The 18,002-nt window shown below is 41.7% G+C and overlaps 1 protein-coding gene across 3 annotated transcripts in view; it reads left to right on the top strand.

The window, feature by feature from the left end:
- LOC126291556 (CWF19-like protein 2) overlaps nt 1-18,002 on the top strand; it is a 246,200-nt gene that overhangs the window by 26,059 nt on the left and 202,139 nt on the right. The gene's annotated exons all lie outside the window — the stretch shown is intronic.

Raw genomic sequence — 18,002 nt, 5'->3', positions numbered from 1 at the left:
TGTTTATTTGAATTGGAGAACTGCCTCATTCACTGTTGTATGGATGAGACTTGCCGACTGCAACCCAGCAGACACACAGCACTGAGGAAATGTGGCAGTCAGCTCCCCAATGACATAGTGCGATGTGTAGTGGTGAGTGCAGGAAATGCACAGAGCCTGCGTACATGGCTGTGTTGCGATCTGCTCATGAACGAGTACTATTGGCATGACCACATGAGTCACAAGGCAGCCTTGTCATATTTCATGGTAATGCTTGTCACATTTGGCAACTTCTGCTGAGCTCTGCAAAGTTTATTTAGCCTCTCTCTTGCTCGCTGTAGTAGGGTGAATGCCACAGGGTTCGTGCATGCACGTGTGCTCTAATTACAACCACACAGTGGTTTATGAGACACAATCCTGTGAAAGATGGTACTCACTCTCCTTCCCGAATTATCCGGCCTGTTAGGAGGAATCCTACAGTTCGATATGGGGTACAACTCGGCAGTTTTCACTTGGACAAGTTGTCACCATGTGTGAAAGGGTGACAAGTGACAGGAATGGTCTTAGTACTGACTGGTTATCAAACTCCAGACCTATGGACTTGAAGGCTGGCACCAGCGGCCATGCCACACATTTCCTAAGTAGTCACCTTACAGATCGGCACCCTTGACATGAAGTGCCATTTGAGAAAATGTGATGTGTACTAGTAAGGAAATGGATAAAATCCCACTGTGTTGGCAAATCGTCCCTAAAACTGGTTTGGGTATAATGGAGTTTTTACTAACTCAAACTCCTGTAATGTTCCAGGGTAGGTGCAGCAGTGACCGACACTGGCACATTATACTCGTATCACCGCAAAATTTCTGTGTACTCGACTGCTGGCTAATATCCACTGTTTATTGTAGTTTTCACACAGATATGCCCTTTTGTTGAATGAGTGGGAAATTATGTAAGTGCTAGATAAAGAGTCAGTAATTATGGCTAGAGTGGGCAGCAATTATTTTCATGCTATTCTGCACGAAACACAAAAGGTTATGACAGCATCTGAGAGTAACAACCTTAGAAAGGGATACTTAAAAATAAAAACAACAATAATAACAGCAGCCAGCAAAGGAGGAGAATTAGCACACCGAAAGACTTTGTTTTTGTGATGGAGGTCATTGTTGATATGCGAGTTTCAACAAAAGTTGCTTATGTTAAATTTAATTTGTTTCTTGAATCTTTTAGCTGAACCAATTTTGGACACACCACATCTCGATTATGGATAGATAACAAAAGAAACACCAACTTTGTAACATAACAAAGTACGAAATAAATTGGAACAGTAGAAACTTTGTCAGCTTCTGAAACATACTTACAGCATGTAGTCTCTTAACTTATTCAGAAAACAAAATAGGCAAGTTAGAGTTAAATTAAACCCACATTAGAACAGTCAAAACAAGTGAAACGAGTGGGAAACCTAACATGTTAAAGATAACTTGAACCTTGCACGTAAGTATGGTGAACATGTGTGAGGCACAAAGTATACAGTGTGAGACAGTCCTAAGAGCAGACAAAAAAAAAGTGATGTGAAATTTACATAAGGTTGATTAACAATTGTGTCTGCATATTGGACAACCATTTACTTCTTTCGTACAACTTCTGGTTTGTTGGTGCAGGGAACAACCTGTTACAGAATGATTGATCTGTTCACATTACAGCTTACACATAGCAAAGTAAATATTGTGCAATGAACCATCCTACACAGTGTATTTGTGAGGGTGGTCAACCATCTGACATTGTGTGAAAAAGAATACTGTAGGTAACTGCTTAGAGATGTCATGCCCTGTTTTTATGAAAGGTGCACTCTCTCAACTTTATGGCAGTCCAAGCTTAATGTAGAGTACTTGATGTAAGGAGAATGAAATGCGGTGTGCCCAAAACAGTTCCAGAAAAAAAACTTTCATTAAATAAAATAAATATGAGTGGCTATTGTCAAAACTAGGGTGTCAAAAATGACCTCTGTCACATGTATCTAAGCTGCACATTACCCCAGCTTCAAAGTTTTGTCTGTCCTGAGCAAATTTTACAGTTTACTAACAAAGCTGGTTGGAACAAAGTGTCTTTCACGGCTGGAAGTGCCACAGTCAATAAAATGTTCTGGGCTATTGTGCTGTGGTCACGTGGATTTCACCTTAAAACCCGTTCCATTCCCATCTGCAAAGGATGTTTTCAAGGGGGGTATTAGCTTTGTTTTCACACTCTGGCCTGCTACTGTCTACAGCAAAATTCTGCTCCCACACAATGGTGTGACGTCATGTTTCGAATAAGTCAGTGCAATTGGCTGTTGTCGATTGCCATCATCTACCATTGCTACCATCCAGTAGTGGAAGACAGGTACACGTCATCTTCAGCACTGAAATCTAAATGTCATTCAATTTCACGCCCTCCTCCTTCCTGTTGAAAATTCCTGTTTTGTTTTGCAACCTCTATGGCCTATCTGTATAGCATTTCGTGGTGCTCACTTGGGGCTGCCAGTACTTGAGTCCTATCAAAATGAATGTGGTGATCTGGCTATAAGCCACATTCCACAACAGCTGATCTGTCAATCTCCCCACTTCTACGATTGCCCTTGTGCTCTTTGAGTCATTTTTTAACGGTTCTTTTTGTAGTACCCTTGTACACCTCCCCAAAACTACATGGAATCGTATAAATTCCAACTTTTTTCAGCAGTTGGTGAGCATCCTCAGCCAATTTTAGGTGATCTTGACTCTTCCGTATAAGTGTGTAGATTACTGCGATGGTTTTTCAGGATTTTTCCTATGCGGTCAGTCACGTCCTTAATGAATAAAGGAAAACTTTCAATTTCACCGCGACTTGAGCATTGCTATATTTTCTACGTGGTGGTCTTAACACTTTTTTCACCTCAGTGAACAAATAACCGTTCTCGAGCACTGCATTGGTGAGATTTTTAAGTCTGCATCAAGCAGCTCTGCTTCGAAGATTTTTTTTGTTCTGTCCGCCAACACATTTTTGTTGTGGGTGGTGGTTCAAATCTTGGTGTAGGTATCAGTTTGTGTGCATGGGTTTTCGGTAAGCCGTGTGGCCCAAGCTACCATCTTTCTTCTTGAAAACTGCCACATCACAAATATTTAATCTTCCACCTGCCGCCTCCTAGTGAAATCCATTTGACCGTGACATAATAGCCCAGAACAATTTATGAATTGGTGTCATTCGTGCATGCCAGAATTCCTCAGAATACATTTTGCTGAAGGAACAATATACTTTTTGAGTTTATTATTTTTTTAAATTATAAACAATGAAAGATTTCTAGTAAAAGTGTAAAATAAATCCTAAAATTTGTCACTTCTATGGTATGTGTTGGTCTCATAAGATGTACTGAATTCATTTTTGCTCATAATTTTGAAAGAAACAGTGAGTCTAATTTTTAATGTAAGACATCTTCAAGAGAGAATTTATGAACACAGTGAGGACACGGTAATGCTGTTCGTAGGCTTTATCCGTATCCATAGCTGGATAGTCAGCCTACAGTAGTTGACTGCCATGTGGAGGACCTGGGTTTAGTTCCCGGTACTGCCAGGAATTGGGGGGAAACGGTATGGGTTAATCTCAGCCTTGTAGGGCAACTGACGAGCTACTTGACCGCACAGTAGTGGTTCAAGGTCACAAAAACTGACAACAACCAGTAGAGCAGTGTGCTGACCCCACACCCTCCGTACAGCGTCTAAGGCCGGGTTCACACATTGGGGCCAACATCGGCGCCGACAGTGTCAGTCAAATGTGGGAATTGATGAAATAGCATCGGAACCGACGTTGGCCACAATGTCGATATGAGTCCGCCACTTGTCGGTATTTTGACTGAGCGTCAAAGTGCAGTGGGCCAATACTGATATTCCAACCACATATTGGCACCAACGTTGTTTGCTTTCTGTTTTTGCCATTGCAAAACCAAATCTGTTGGTTCGTTCAGTTGTCATCATCATAATTATTTTCAAGTTAAGTTTTTCTAAATGTCTCGGGAACAGTGGAGCAATATTATTCACGCTCAAAACTGCAAATCGACTGGCCACGATCCATGCACGAGGCGTGTTTACGTTCGCTGTATATGAGTTTGACTGAATGTTGGCTTCAATTTGTGGACACTGTCCCACAAATATTGACCATTGTCGGTGCCAGCATTGGCATCAATGTGTGGATGTGAGGGGTAGACTACATACAAAATAACGTGGCCAGTAGATGCACAGTCGGCAAGGCGAGAGTGAGGAGACCGGTCGTGATGGGGACTGTGGATAGGGGCTGTAAAGGAAATGCCGAGTGCTGGAGGGGAGTGCCATTCTAAACTGAAGCATGTGCTCGTATTTTTTGTAAATATTAGGTGAAGCCCCACACCTGCATGGTGACTATTGAGAAAGAGCTACACTCACCTCTGCTTTGTTTAATATCTAAAAAGAATTCTAGCAAAAATGCAACAAAAGCAGCAGTTTATTTTCCCCTGGCTTGTTAACCAATTGTAACTTTCAGAGAAGTGCTACGAGTGATGAATTTTGAGTAAAACCTACATATTTCTCTTCTTTCCACATTAAGATTTGCTTCTTTTGCCAAAACACAGTGGAGTTTACTCAGTGTGACCTCACTAACGTGTCACTGTAAAGCAGTTCGAGAGAATTCTGAAACAATGGTTTATTAAGTGAGGAACTGAGGAAACATAAGGGCAATAACTTATGAAAACACACGTCCTCTGTACAAAAATAAATGTGTAATGCCTTTACTCACGTTGTTCCAAAACTCACAGCATGTCTCATGTCAGCAGTGTTGAAGGTCCTTGAAAATTACATGCTTTCATCAAAAGTAGTTAGTGGAATAACATGGTAGATAACGAAGTTTTGCATAATAACCATATGACAAAATACTCTTCTCTTTGTGTGCCATCATTTGCCAAAATTTCATTTCAGTACCTCAATCTGTTTATGAAGTATGAGGAAAGTAGGGAATACTTCATTCTGGCTTTATCACTGGCACATGCCATCACCATTGGGTATGCTGCATCAGATCAGTTTTCTTGAGATTGGTAGCAGATATAGCCCTCCACCCACGTCTGAAGTAAACTTCAGTATGGTAGATAAATTTCATACAGAGCAACATGTTTTTCAATAAGCATCAAATGTAAAATGATAGTGGCTCTTATTTCTCATTTCAAACTTTTTTGAATATCGTGGAGTGTCTTACTTAAGAGCAAATATCACAATAACTATGACCATTAATGAAATGATGGGCATGTTATCATGAAGCTGACATAAAGCTATAAGTAACACAAAGATGAATTCTTTTTACTGAATAGTTTCTGTAAAATCATTTGAGAAAGATTGCAGGATTTGCACCTTGATCCTGTGATTGCAGTGCATCACTGACTGGCTAAAAGCATTCAACCAGTGTTGGTGTGCTCTTCTGAACAAAAAAATTAAATAAATAAAATAAAAAAAAAATGTACTGGCCCAGTGGTCTGGACAAGAAATGGCCACTGCACATTGGCCACTGTATCCTGCGTAGACTCTAATGTTGCTATTGGCAAAGGATGACTTGGTGGTAGTCGGTACAGTTGGGCCCACCATAGCCTGTGGGTGTAGCTTACATTTACATTCCTGGATGGTGAGAAGGCTTATGGTAATGTGAAAAGAAGCTAGATTTGGGAAGCTCTTCAGAAAAGAGGAATTGGAAGGCTGATTATGAGAAGAATAGAGGAAATGTATTAAGGTTGTGTGAGTTGAGTAGAAGTAGGAAGAGACAAGACAGACTGCTTAGAACAGGAGAAGGGGATGAAGAAAGTAGTGCACTTCCTCTCTGCTATTTGTCACCATTACAGACAAGGTAATGGCAAGAGCGACAGTGTGACTGGGAGATGAAAATATGAAAGCAGTGTTGATTGTTGATGATTTTATCCTGTGAGGAAATGGAGAAGGAGAGGTATTACACAGACTAAAAGTATGGAAGGACTTGGTTTGGAAGTGTGGATTGAAATTCAACACAGAGATGTGTGATGTGATGTTGACAGTGAGGAATAAGATGAAGGTAGCAGTGGATATAAATATTAAAGGGAGTACTAAAGAATGAAGAAATTTAAAAATATGTGAGTAGCATAACAGAAGACAGTGGGAAGAGAGACAGAGCAGAGGTGGGCACAAATTATCTCAATGAGCAGCGCTCCTTCTCAGGCAGGGGAAAGAGGAGAATTTGCACCATGGTGAAAGTTAACCTTGTAGTTAATTGCTTGCACAACTTGCCGTAACAACTGGAGAAGGGATGCATATCAAACCAGATATAAACTTGTGACATCTCTGTGGTGTCTAATGTCTCATTCTATTCAGTGCATTAGTTATTGTGCGAAATAAATACGTTTAATTGTATTCCTGTCATTAGATTGTATGCAGGAAACAAAAGCAATTACTGTGACATCTGATAACTAAATACTCCTCTGACTACTACCTATAGCCAAGAAAATACACAGACCATCATCAAAGCTTATTTAGAATACAGCATAACCAATGAACAACAAACTGACTCTAGGTTAAGGACAGAAATAAATAAATGAATAAATATAATTCACCATAAACAAGACATAGGCTTACGTGTTTTTATATATCTTAAATGTCATTCAGCAGATGATGTGGAGGTATGCATCTCTTTTTGCTGAAGAAGACAAGTTATATTTCATACGATCAATCTCACGCTTGCAGTTTGCAGAACTGCAATGAGATGTGCATCAGTTATTGGTGCTTCGTTAGAGAGAACAATTTTTCACACAGATATTTTGAGGTGAACATCGATAGCAGTTTGGTAGTTATTTGGGCACATTTGGGAAATCAGTTTGCAAAAAATGTTCATAAAAATGTGATAGGCTTGTTTGTGATTCATATTTAGCTTTAAATTAACTATCACATTGAAATGTGAACAGCTTGCACTCTAGAGCAGATGGAGCATCATCAGTTATTATAGTAGCTGAAAAGAGCACAACAAACACTTTCAGGTCCATCGATAAATCAACCATATCTTTAAATTGGATCGAAAATTCCTTCACAGGACTCGCAAAAGTATGTGAAAATGACTGTAATTGATTTTGAGTTAAACTAGATTTCCACACTGACAATTGACACTTGGCATGCGAACAGCTGACCAAGTTTTCTAGCTCTCTCCCAGGTTCCACACCCAACAAGTTGCACTTTGTCAAAGCCATTTATGTTGGTGGATTCCCCCTTTTGTGCCTGTATCGTCTCTCACATGAGGAGGAGGAGGAAGGAGGTGACGGGCGGGTGGGTGGGGGGGGGGGGGAGGGAGGGAGATAGATAGAGAGAGAGAGAGAGAGAGAGAGAGAGAGAGAGAGAGAGAGAAGGGTGTGTCTGTGAACTTCCATTCTCTTCTGGCAAGGCCAAAACCGTGTGAAATTGAATTAATGTTAGTCTGTCTTTTCTTACAATCTCATTTGAGTTTAGGTCCAACGCACCTCTCCCATCTAGCTACCTAGCGCTTTAAAAATTTTACTATCCTTGCAGCATTGCTGGATCATTCACTCATATCAGTGTGGAGAATCAGTTATCAGAAACAGGCAAATTGAATGCAATACGTTTGCATGGGTAGCTCTGAGGGATGTAGTAGTGAAGGCAGCAGAGGATAAAGTAGGTACAAAGACGAGGGCTGCTAGAAATCCTTGGGTAACAGAAGAAATATTGAGTTTAATTGATAAAAGGAGAAAATATAAAAATGCAGTAAATGAAGCAGGCAAAAAGGAATACAAACGTCTCAAAAATGAGATCGACAGGAAGTGCAAAATGGCTAAACAGGGATGGCTAGAGGACAAATGTAAGGATGTAGAAGCTTATCTCACTAGGGGTAAGATAGATACTGCCTACAGGAAAATTAAAAGACCTTTGGAGAGAAGAGAACCAAGTGTATGAATATCAAGAGCTCAGATGGCAGCCCAGTTCTAAGCAAAGAAGGGAAGGCAGAAAGGTGGAAGGAGTATATAGAAGGTTTATACAAGGGCGATGTACTTGAGGACAATATTATGGAAATGGAAGAGGATGTAGATGAAGACGAAATGGGAGATATGATACTGCGTGAAGAGTTTGACAGAGCACTGAAAGACCTGAGTCGAAACAAGGCCCCCGGAGTAGACAACATTCCATTAGAACTACTGACGGCCTTGGGACAACCAGTCCTGAGAAAACTCTACCAGCTGGTGAGCAAGATGTATGAGACAGGCGAAATACCCTCAGACTTCAAGAAGAATATAATAATTCCAATCCCAAAGAAAGCAGTTGCTGACAGATGTGAAAATTACCGAACTATCAGTTTAATAAGCCACGGCTGCAAAATACTAACGCGAATTCTTTACAGACGAATGGAAAAACTGGTTGATGCAGACCTCGGGGAGGATCAGTTTGGATTCCGTCGAAATGTTGGAACACGTGAGACAATACTGACCTTACGACTTATCTCAGAAGAAAGATTAAGGAAAGGCAAACCTACGTTTCTAGCATTTGTAGACTTAGAGAAAGCTTTTGACAATGTTGACTGGAATACTCTTTTTCAAATTCTAAAGGTGGCAGGGGTAAAATACAGGGAGCGAAAGGCTATTTATAATTTGTACAGAAACCAGATGGCAGTCATAAGAGTCGAGGGGCATGAAAGGGAAGCAGTGGTTGGGAAAGGAGTGAGACAGGGTTGTAGCCTCTCCCCGATGTTATTCAATCTGTATATTGAGCAAGCAGTAAAGGAAACAAAAGAAAAATTTGGAGTAGGTATTAAAATTCAGGGAGACGAAGTAAAAACTTTGAGGTTCGCCGATGACATTGTAATTCTGTCAGAGACGGCAAAGGACTTGGAAGAGCAGTTGAACGGAATGGACAGTGTCTTGAAAGGAAGATATAAGATGAACATCAACAAAAGCAAAACGAGGATAATGGAATGTAGTCAAATTAAGTGGGGTGATGCTGAGGGAATTAGATTAGGAAATGCGATACTTAAAGTAGTAAAGGAGTATTGCTATTTTGGGAGCAAAATAACTGATGATGGTCGAAGTAGAGAGGATATAAAATGTAGACTGGCAGTGGCAAGGAAAGCATATCTGAAGAAGAGAAATTTGTTAACATCGAATATAGATTTAAGTGTCAGGAAGTCATTTCTGAAAATATTTGTTTGGAGTGTAGCCATGTATGGAAGTGAAACGTGGACGATAACTAGTTTGGACAAGAAGAGAATAGAAGCTTTTGAAATGTGGTGCTACAGAAGAATACTGAAGATAAGGTGGATAGATCACGTAACTAATGAGGAGGTATTGAATAGGATTGGGGAGAAGAGATGTTTGTGGCACAACTTGACTAGAAGAAGGGATCGGTTGGTAGGACATGTTTTGAGGCATCAAGGGATCACAAATTTAGCATTGGAGGGCAGCGTGGAGGGTAAAAATCGTAGAGGGAGACCGAGAGATGAGTACACTAAGCAGATTCAGAAGGATGTAGGTTGCAGTAGGTACTGGGAGATGAAGCAGCTTGCACAGGATAGAGTAGCATGGAGAGCTGCATCAAACCAGTCTCAGGACTGAAGACAACAACAACAACAACAACAACAACCTTTGCATAATTTTATTTCAGTACCAGATGCTAACTAAAATCAAGAAATATGATTAATTGAAACATGGTATTATAATGAGAGAAGTCGGTTGTTCTTGGTCAGCAAAATTCAGTGTAGGATAGTAAGCACTAGAGGAAATCCCAGCAAACCTTTGAATTTGTAAGATGTGTAACCTAGTGAATATTTTGTCACTGTGTAGAAATGTATGGAAATATTTTACTGCTCCATGTGTTTGTGGGGTCCTCATAATTTTGGTCATGTGGATCAAATTTGCCATTAATTGTCAGTGATTTTGTTACAGCATGCAAGCATTTAACATGGATGGGGATAAGGTTGTTACATGAAATAATGCCTGCAATGGTGTGTATATATATATATAAAACAGAAAGAAACTTCCACATGGGAAAAATATATTAAAAACAAAGATTCTAAGACTTACCAAGCGGGAAAGCGCCGGCAGACAGGCACAATGAACAAAACACACAAACACACACACAGAATTACTAGCTTTCGCAACCGATGGTTGCTTCTTCAGGAAGGAGAGGGAAAGACGAAAGGATGTGGGTTTTAAGGGAGAGGGTAAGGAGTCATTCCAATCCCGGGAGCGGAAAGACTTCCCTTAGGGGAAAAAAAGGACAGGTGTACACTCGTGCACACACACACACACACACACACACACACACACACACACACACACACACACACACACACACATATCCATCCGCACATACACAGACACAAGCAGACATATTTAAAGGCAAACACTCTTTGCCTTTAAATATGTTTGCTTTTTTGAGGTAGCCATACATTTGATCAAAAAGTGAAGGTATGTGATCTCTCACCTTCTTAATAGAGAAAGTAAACAAAATCACTGGCTCTACCATTATGCTGTTGCTGCTGCATGTATGCCATCTGTCACAGTAAGGTGCCACTTTTTTAGTACCAAAATTAAATGTTCTTCATTACATGATTTTATTTTAGTATCTGTAAAGGCAACTGTTAATCTGTTTATTAATTTGCTTTAGTGAACTGTCTGAATGTGGCAAATATTTTTAGAAAACTATTTGTTATTGTTCCTTCTGACAGGGTGTTATTTATAGGAAAATCCACATTACTTTATGGGATGATTTGAAGATGGACATCTTTCTACAAAATTATGGAAATAAAAAATGTAATTTGTAATGAGCATGAAAGAAAGATCTTTTTAGGATTTGTGCTCTACCAGGAAGAAAATTTGAAAGTTTTGACATTTCAGTTCAACAAATTGCGGTGGTTGATATGTTATTTAAAAGGAATTGTCTGCACTTTCATTTATACGGTATGTAACAGAATGATGTTTTAAAAATTTAGGAGATTGTAGAGGATGAAATTTTGCATATTTTAATATAATGAACCTATAGCCACAAATATTAAATAAAGTTTCTAAAGTCACCACTGGGCTCATGACAGTCCACATACTACCCGTGTGAGAAGTTACCGTATGAAATCCTCATTGAACATTTGTGCTGGAATTCTTGGAGATCAGTTTATTGTACCACACATATTACCAGATCATTTGAATAATGCATGGGATTTGAACATTCTGGACAATGCCTTACTTGAATTTCTGGAGGGTGTTCATAGCCACAGTACATATGTTTATAACGTACAAATAGGTGAAGAACATAGTGTTTTGTCAGTGCCAATTTAAAAAATAAAATTTTCCTCAAACAGAAAATCTAAACTCTAAAAAAATACATGTTACTTTATTGCCAAAATGAGAGCTAATCAGTCATTTCTATGGTCAATTATGAATTCAGAGGTGGAAATACATAAGAATCAGCTATTTTTGAGCTGAAAACATTTTTCATTGCTGGCATATATTCAAGGATATGACAGGAACGATCATACACGGCAAAAATGTCTACTAGACATGGGCTCTAAAATAGGTACCTTAAGAGCTATGGGCACTTCTTCATTTTCAATACTGTGAAGCAAACCTTTTCTCCTGCAGTCTCTCTACTTTCCATAGTTTTGGAGGAGGTAGTATTGACCAAAAAATAAATAAATAAATAAATAAAAATGCATTAAGAGATTTGTTCTACAGTAACTGAAATGAACAATGCTCTTAGCTTTTAAGGCACGTGTTTCAGAGACCATGTTTACTAGGCTTTTTGGCTTCAAATGATTGTTCTGATGATATCCTTGAATGCATCACTTATTTTTTTGTTTATACCCACCACAGTGGCACAAAATACAGCCATCTGATCCAAAGAGATGACGATTTTCATCCTCTCACTGTTTCACCGCTATATCAAGATCATTGACTCAGCTTCTGTGCTATGCCATGGTTTTAACAAGTAGAAGAGTAGGCAGTAACCACAGCGCCACTGTTCTGTTGACTGTTGTACTCTCAGAACTGCAGGGGGACAGAAGGTGGCCAGTATAGCACTGATGTAACTGCAGTGCCTTAATTCTGTTGCATGTAACACAACATTTGACTAGTACATGCTCTGTTTCCAATCCCTAGCTAGTACATAATTCAGGGAAGCTGGTGTTGTGAGGGAGGATGGAGATGGCACAGATCACGAAGCAGCCGTTGAAATCTAGCTCATTTTGCTCGGCAGCATGTTCTGATACCGAGTGGTCAGTTCTGCTCTCGATCATAATTTGGCACTGGCTGTTCCTTCAAATTGCTGTGCTTACGTAAAAGGCTGCGGAGAGATTACAGAAGAGCTAGTATATGATATGGATGCTCTCACAGGTGGGTCCGCCTCTGATGGGATCAGATAAATTCATAATGGGGCTGGGTTAGGATGTGCCAAGTGGGTGAATTGGACAGGATTCACACCAGTGTCTGTGATGGTGGTGGGGAGGAAGTTGCTCATTTCTTGGCATGATGATAGTCTTCCATGTGAGCTGTGAAGGTTGTGTTTGCACATCTATTTTCTTTATGTTCCTATCGGCAATACAGGACATAAAACAATGATAAGCGATGCATACTTGTAATATTTCAACTGAAAATTTATGGGAAAACATTAGTCCCAAAGCTCAAATGCAATGTTACAAATACTTTGAGTGGTCTGACATGCTCTGAAACACGGCTCTTGAACATTGATGACAGGCATCACTGTTGACTGTTCTAGATTGAAGCCCCAGATAAATAGCTCTTAGTGCAACAACTGTCTTACCAGTTCAGTGCTGCAGTATGGAGGAAAGTGTTGTTAAGGTAGACTCAAAATTGAAACGGGGCACTGTAGATCCTGCACACAACAGGTAAACAGTAACTTTCGGGAGTACTGAATCATGAGAAGGGTGATTAGAGATGAAAAGGTAATGGACAATGGAAGAAGAAAATAAAGAAAAAAGGTGATTGCAGTACCTGTAGAGACTAATTGTAGCACTCAACAACAAGAAGAAATACGCCAGCTGAAAAATTCCGGTGTTCCCTGTATTGCAGGCTGTTCTAGCTCGAGTGCCCATGCGGGGGCACACATGGTTGAGTGGCTCATGCATGTGTGGAACATGAGCAGTAGGGCTGTGCGACAAGTAACCTTCACTATCTATGCCTGCCAGGAAACCTGATAAACAGGGGCATCCATGCTCCACAGAGCACAATTGAAATAGGCCACTCTATTGGTCTTTTCTTTGAATTATTATGTGTATTATGTTCAGTAGCTGATCTCTGAAGATTTATGACTGTAACCATGTCTGACTTTGTAGTCAAGTGAGGAAACTCCACAAATTGCCATATATTTTTTTGTACCCAAGTTTTAATGTAGTGCAGTCTTTGGCTTTATTTGTTTATTTCAGTTTTATCCATTTCTGTAATTTCTTAGTGATGTTTCAATGCAGATGATAAAATACTTCTGAAATCATTAAATCCTCTTTTTAAATTATTTATTAGTAATTTGGTTTCTATAGCACGTGTTACGTGTGCAAAGAAAGCAAAAGCACATATATGAGAATTACTCCACAGCCAGGCCAGTCCCACATGCACAAGAAATACAAGTGACAGAACTTTATCAAAGATTGAAACGAAAACTGAAAGTAGATGAGGAGAGGACCAGCTCGATTTTAGGAGATATAGGGGCACTTGAGAACAAATTTTAACACTGCAGTTCACAATAGAAGACAGATTTTCGGAAAAAATGTAACCCGTATTGCATTCGTAGATGTGGAGATGGAGAAGGTATCTGATTGTGTGGAGTGCAATAAAATGTTTACTATTGTAAGCCAGTGGTGCATCTTCAGGATCTGAAAGGTGGTCCACATTCTGAACAGAAAGTGGACTGGAGTGGCAGTGAGAGAGATGCCGAAATTGGGTCGCTTGTGGTCACCGTTGATATCCAGTTTGTACTCGGAGAGGAAATTAAACTAATGTTTCAGTGTGGGGGTTGTCTGATTGTGGACAAGAAATCAGCACAGAACATTGTGCTGATGACAAAGTAGCAGTCACTGAAAGTGAACGGGAAGTGTAATGGAAAGTGTGCTGGGTGGTGTCTGTAATATGTACACAAGCAAAAAAAAAAACTTAGGTAGTGGACCGTGCAGAATGTGGACACAGTGGTTGTCTAAATGTCGAACTCGTGCTGGAGACTGTCTGAGAAATTGTTAAAGTTAACTGTTGGGGAAGTAGTATAGATAAAGAAGAAAGGTGCAAGAGAGATGTAGCAAGGATTACACAGGGCCGAAGAGGTTTCACTATACGAAGAAACAGCTCCTGATATCCAAAAATATAAACCTCGAGCTCCGAAAAAGGCTTAGTCATTGTTACGCTTGGAACACATCCACACTATCTGATCAAAAGTATCTGGGCACATATTAGTGGACATTAAAATGTGCCGCGTTCACTCTCCGGCTTCGTGATGCCGGTGAACACTTTCAGTGGTGCGTCTGAATATCTGGGGAAGTGTGGCAACCCATTCTTCCTCGAGAGCCGAAACCGGAGAAAACAGCGGTGCCGGACTCCGGGACCCGGAGTGTAGTCGACCCGGAGGTGTGCTGTCGGGAGCTGGTCGGGCTCCTCGGCCGGCCAGTCTGTTTCACGAAAGGTGCCATCTACAAACCGTCGCCTCACAGGTGTGGCCTTATAATGGGTTCCACTGTGGTGCTGACACGAGGAACCGTCATCTCCAAACTGTTCACCTATTGTGTGGAGCGTACAGTACTTTAAAACATGTTCGTATCTTCCCGTACGTAGTTTGCTCGATGTAATAAGTGGACCACATCCTTATAACAGTAACACAACCCCCTCTGTACTTCACCGTAGGCACTACACACGATAGGAGGTAATTTTCTCCAGGAATTTGCTAAACCCGAACCCAAACTCTTCCATCGGGTTGCCGCAGGATATTGCGCGATTCACAATTTTGAATCACTCGTTTCCCGTCGTGCACTGCCCGGTGGTATTACTCTCGACTCCACCTCGAGCATCGACTACGGAAATGTGTGGCATATGAGGGGCAGCTAAACCACTGTTTGCCATTCTTTCTGACTCCCTGTGCACAGTCATTGTGCTAGCTTGACTGCTTGTAGCACTTTGGAACTCACCAGAGGCTCCTTCCACCAATTTCTTGCAAATTTTTTTATAGTCACCTTACACAGTGCCGGACAGTCCCTGTCGGTCAGTACGTGAGGTCTGACTATCACAGTTTAGCTGTGGACGTTACTTTGCATTTCCACTTCACTAACCTCACTAAAAGCCGACTCCGGCAGCTGTAGCGAAGTGGAAGCATTCTTGACAGATTTGTTACTCCGACGACTAGTCCGCATTCGGAGTGACTGAGCTCTCCCGAATGACCCGTTGTACTGTTACTGTTTCTCCATTGGCAGCTCAGTACTCCCCACCTCTTTCTATACCGATCTGTCCACATCTCACGACAGCAGGTGGACTATTCCACATTATATAGGGGTGTCTGGACGCTTTTGGTCGTGTAGAGCGTGTGTGGGTGTGAAATGTGGACACTGAGGAAGACAGAAATGAAATGATTAGGAGCCTGTGAAATGTAGGGGTACAGTAGTCTCTTGAAGAATGAGTCATTGATTGAATAAGGAAGGAAGACATCCTGCAATCACTCAACAAAGAAAAAAACGAAATGAAGAGAGAGAACAGTCAAGTCAAGATGTCAACAGCTGCCAGCTGTATGTGCATGTATCTAGGTTTGTGTGTGCGTATTCTATTAGTTTTGAGCGTAAGTGTAGTGTTTTTGTTTTGAATCTATTGCAACATACATCCTTGTGAATCTGCTTAGTGTATTCATCTCTTGGTCTCCCTCTACAATTTTTACCCTCCATGCTGCCCTCCAATACTAAACTGGTGATCCCTTGATGCCTCAGAACATGTCCTACCAACCGATCCCTTCTTCTAGTCAAGTTGTGCCACAAACTTCTCTTCTCCCCAATCCTATTCAATACCTCCCCATTAGTTATGTGATCTACCCATCTAATCTTCAGCATTCTTCTGTAGCACCACATTTCGAAAGCCTCTATTCTCTTCCTGTCCAAACTATTTATCGTCCATGTTTCACTTCCATACATGGCTACACTCCATACAAATACTTTCAGAAACAACTTCCTGACTCTTAAATCAATACTCGATGTTAACAAATTTCTCTTCTTCAGAAATGCTTTCCTTGCCATTGCCAGTCTACATTTTACATCCTCTCTACTTCGACCATCATCAGTTACACTCCTGGAAATGGAAAAAAGAACACATTGACACCGGTGTGTCAGACCCACCATACTTGCTCCGGACACTGTGAGAGGGCTGTACAAGCAATGATCACACGCACGGCACAGCGGACACACCAGGAACCGCGGTGTTGGCCGTCTAATCGCGCTATCTGCGAAGCATTTGTGCACCGCCGCCGTCAGTGTCAGCCAGTTTGCCATGGCATACGGAGCTCCATTGCAGTCTTTAACACTGGTAGCATGCCGCGACAGCGTGGCCATGAACCGTATTTGCAGTTGACGGACTTTGAGCAAGGGCATATAGTGGGCATGCGGGAGGCCGGGTGGACGTACCACCGAATTGCTCAACACGTGGGGCGTGAGGTCTCCACAGTACATCGATGTTGTCGCCAGTGGTCGGCGGAAAGTGCACGTGCCCGTCGACCTGGGACCAGACCGCAGCGTAGCACGGATGCACGCCAAAACCGTAGGATCCTACGCAGTGCCGTAGGGGACCGCACCGCCACTTCCCAGCAAATTAGGGACACTGTTGCTCCTGGGGTATCGGCGAGGACCACTCGCAACCGTCTCCATGAAGCTGGGCTACGGTCCCGCACACCGTTAGGCCGACTTCCGCTCACACCCCAACATCGTGCAGCCCGCCTCCAGTGGTGTCGCGACAGGCGTGAATGGAGGGACAAATGGAGACGTGTCGTCTTCAGCGATGAGAGTCGCTTCTGCCTTGGTGCCAATGATGGTCATATGCGTGTTTGGCGCCGTGCAGGTGAGCGTCATAATCAGGACTGCATACGACCGAGGCACACAGGGCCAACACCGGGCATCATGGTGTGGGGAGCGATCTCCTACACTGGCCGTACACCTCTGGTGATTGTCGGGGGGACACTGAATAGTGCACGGTACATCCAAACCGTCATCGAACACATCGTTCTACCATTCCTAGACCGTCAAGGGAACTTGCTGTTCCAACAGGACAATGCACGTCCGCATGTATCCCGTGCCACCCAACATGCTCTAGAAGGTGTAAGTCAACTACCCTGGCCAGCAAGATCTCCGGATCTGTCCCCCATTGAGCATGTTTGGGACTGGATGAAGCGTCGTCTCACGCGGTCTGCACGTCCAGCACGAACGCTGGTCCAACTGAGGCGCCAGGTGGAAATGGCATGGCAAGCCGTTCCACAGGACTACATCCAGCATTTCTACAATTGTCTCCATGGGAGAATAGCAGCCTGCATTGCTGCGAAAGGTGGATATACACTGTACTAGTGCCGACATTGTGCATGCTCTGTTGCCTGTGTCTATGTGCCTGTAGTTCTGTCAGTGTGATCATGTGATGTATCTGACCCCAGGAATGTGTCAATGAAGTTTCCCCTTCCTGGGACAATGAATTCACGGTGTTCTTATTTCAATTTCCAGGAGTGTATTTCGCTCCCCAAATAGTAAAACTCCTTTACTACTTTAAGTGTCTCATTTCCTAATCTAATTCCCTCAGCATCACCCGACTTAATTCGACTACATTCCATTATCCTCATTTTGCTTTTGTTGATGTTCATCTTATATCCTCCTTTCAAGACACTGTCCATTCCATTCAACTGCTCTTCCAAGTCCTTTGCTGTCTCTGACAGAATTACAATGTCATCGGTGAACCTCAAAGATTTTTATTTCTTCTCCATGGATTTTAATACCTACTCCGAATTTTTCTTTTGTTTCCTTTACTGCTTGCTCAATAT

The sequence above is a fragment of the Schistocerca gregaria genome, chromosome 9 (assembly GCF_023897955.1).
Source record: "Schistocerca gregaria isolate iqSchGreg1 chromosome 9, iqSchGreg1.2, whole genome shotgun sequence".
NCBI lineage: Eukaryota > Metazoa > Arthropoda > Insecta > Orthoptera > Acrididae > Schistocerca > Schistocerca gregaria.
Note: the sequence above shows the minus strand (reverse complement) of the source record. Positions and strands in the feature narration are given on the sequence as shown.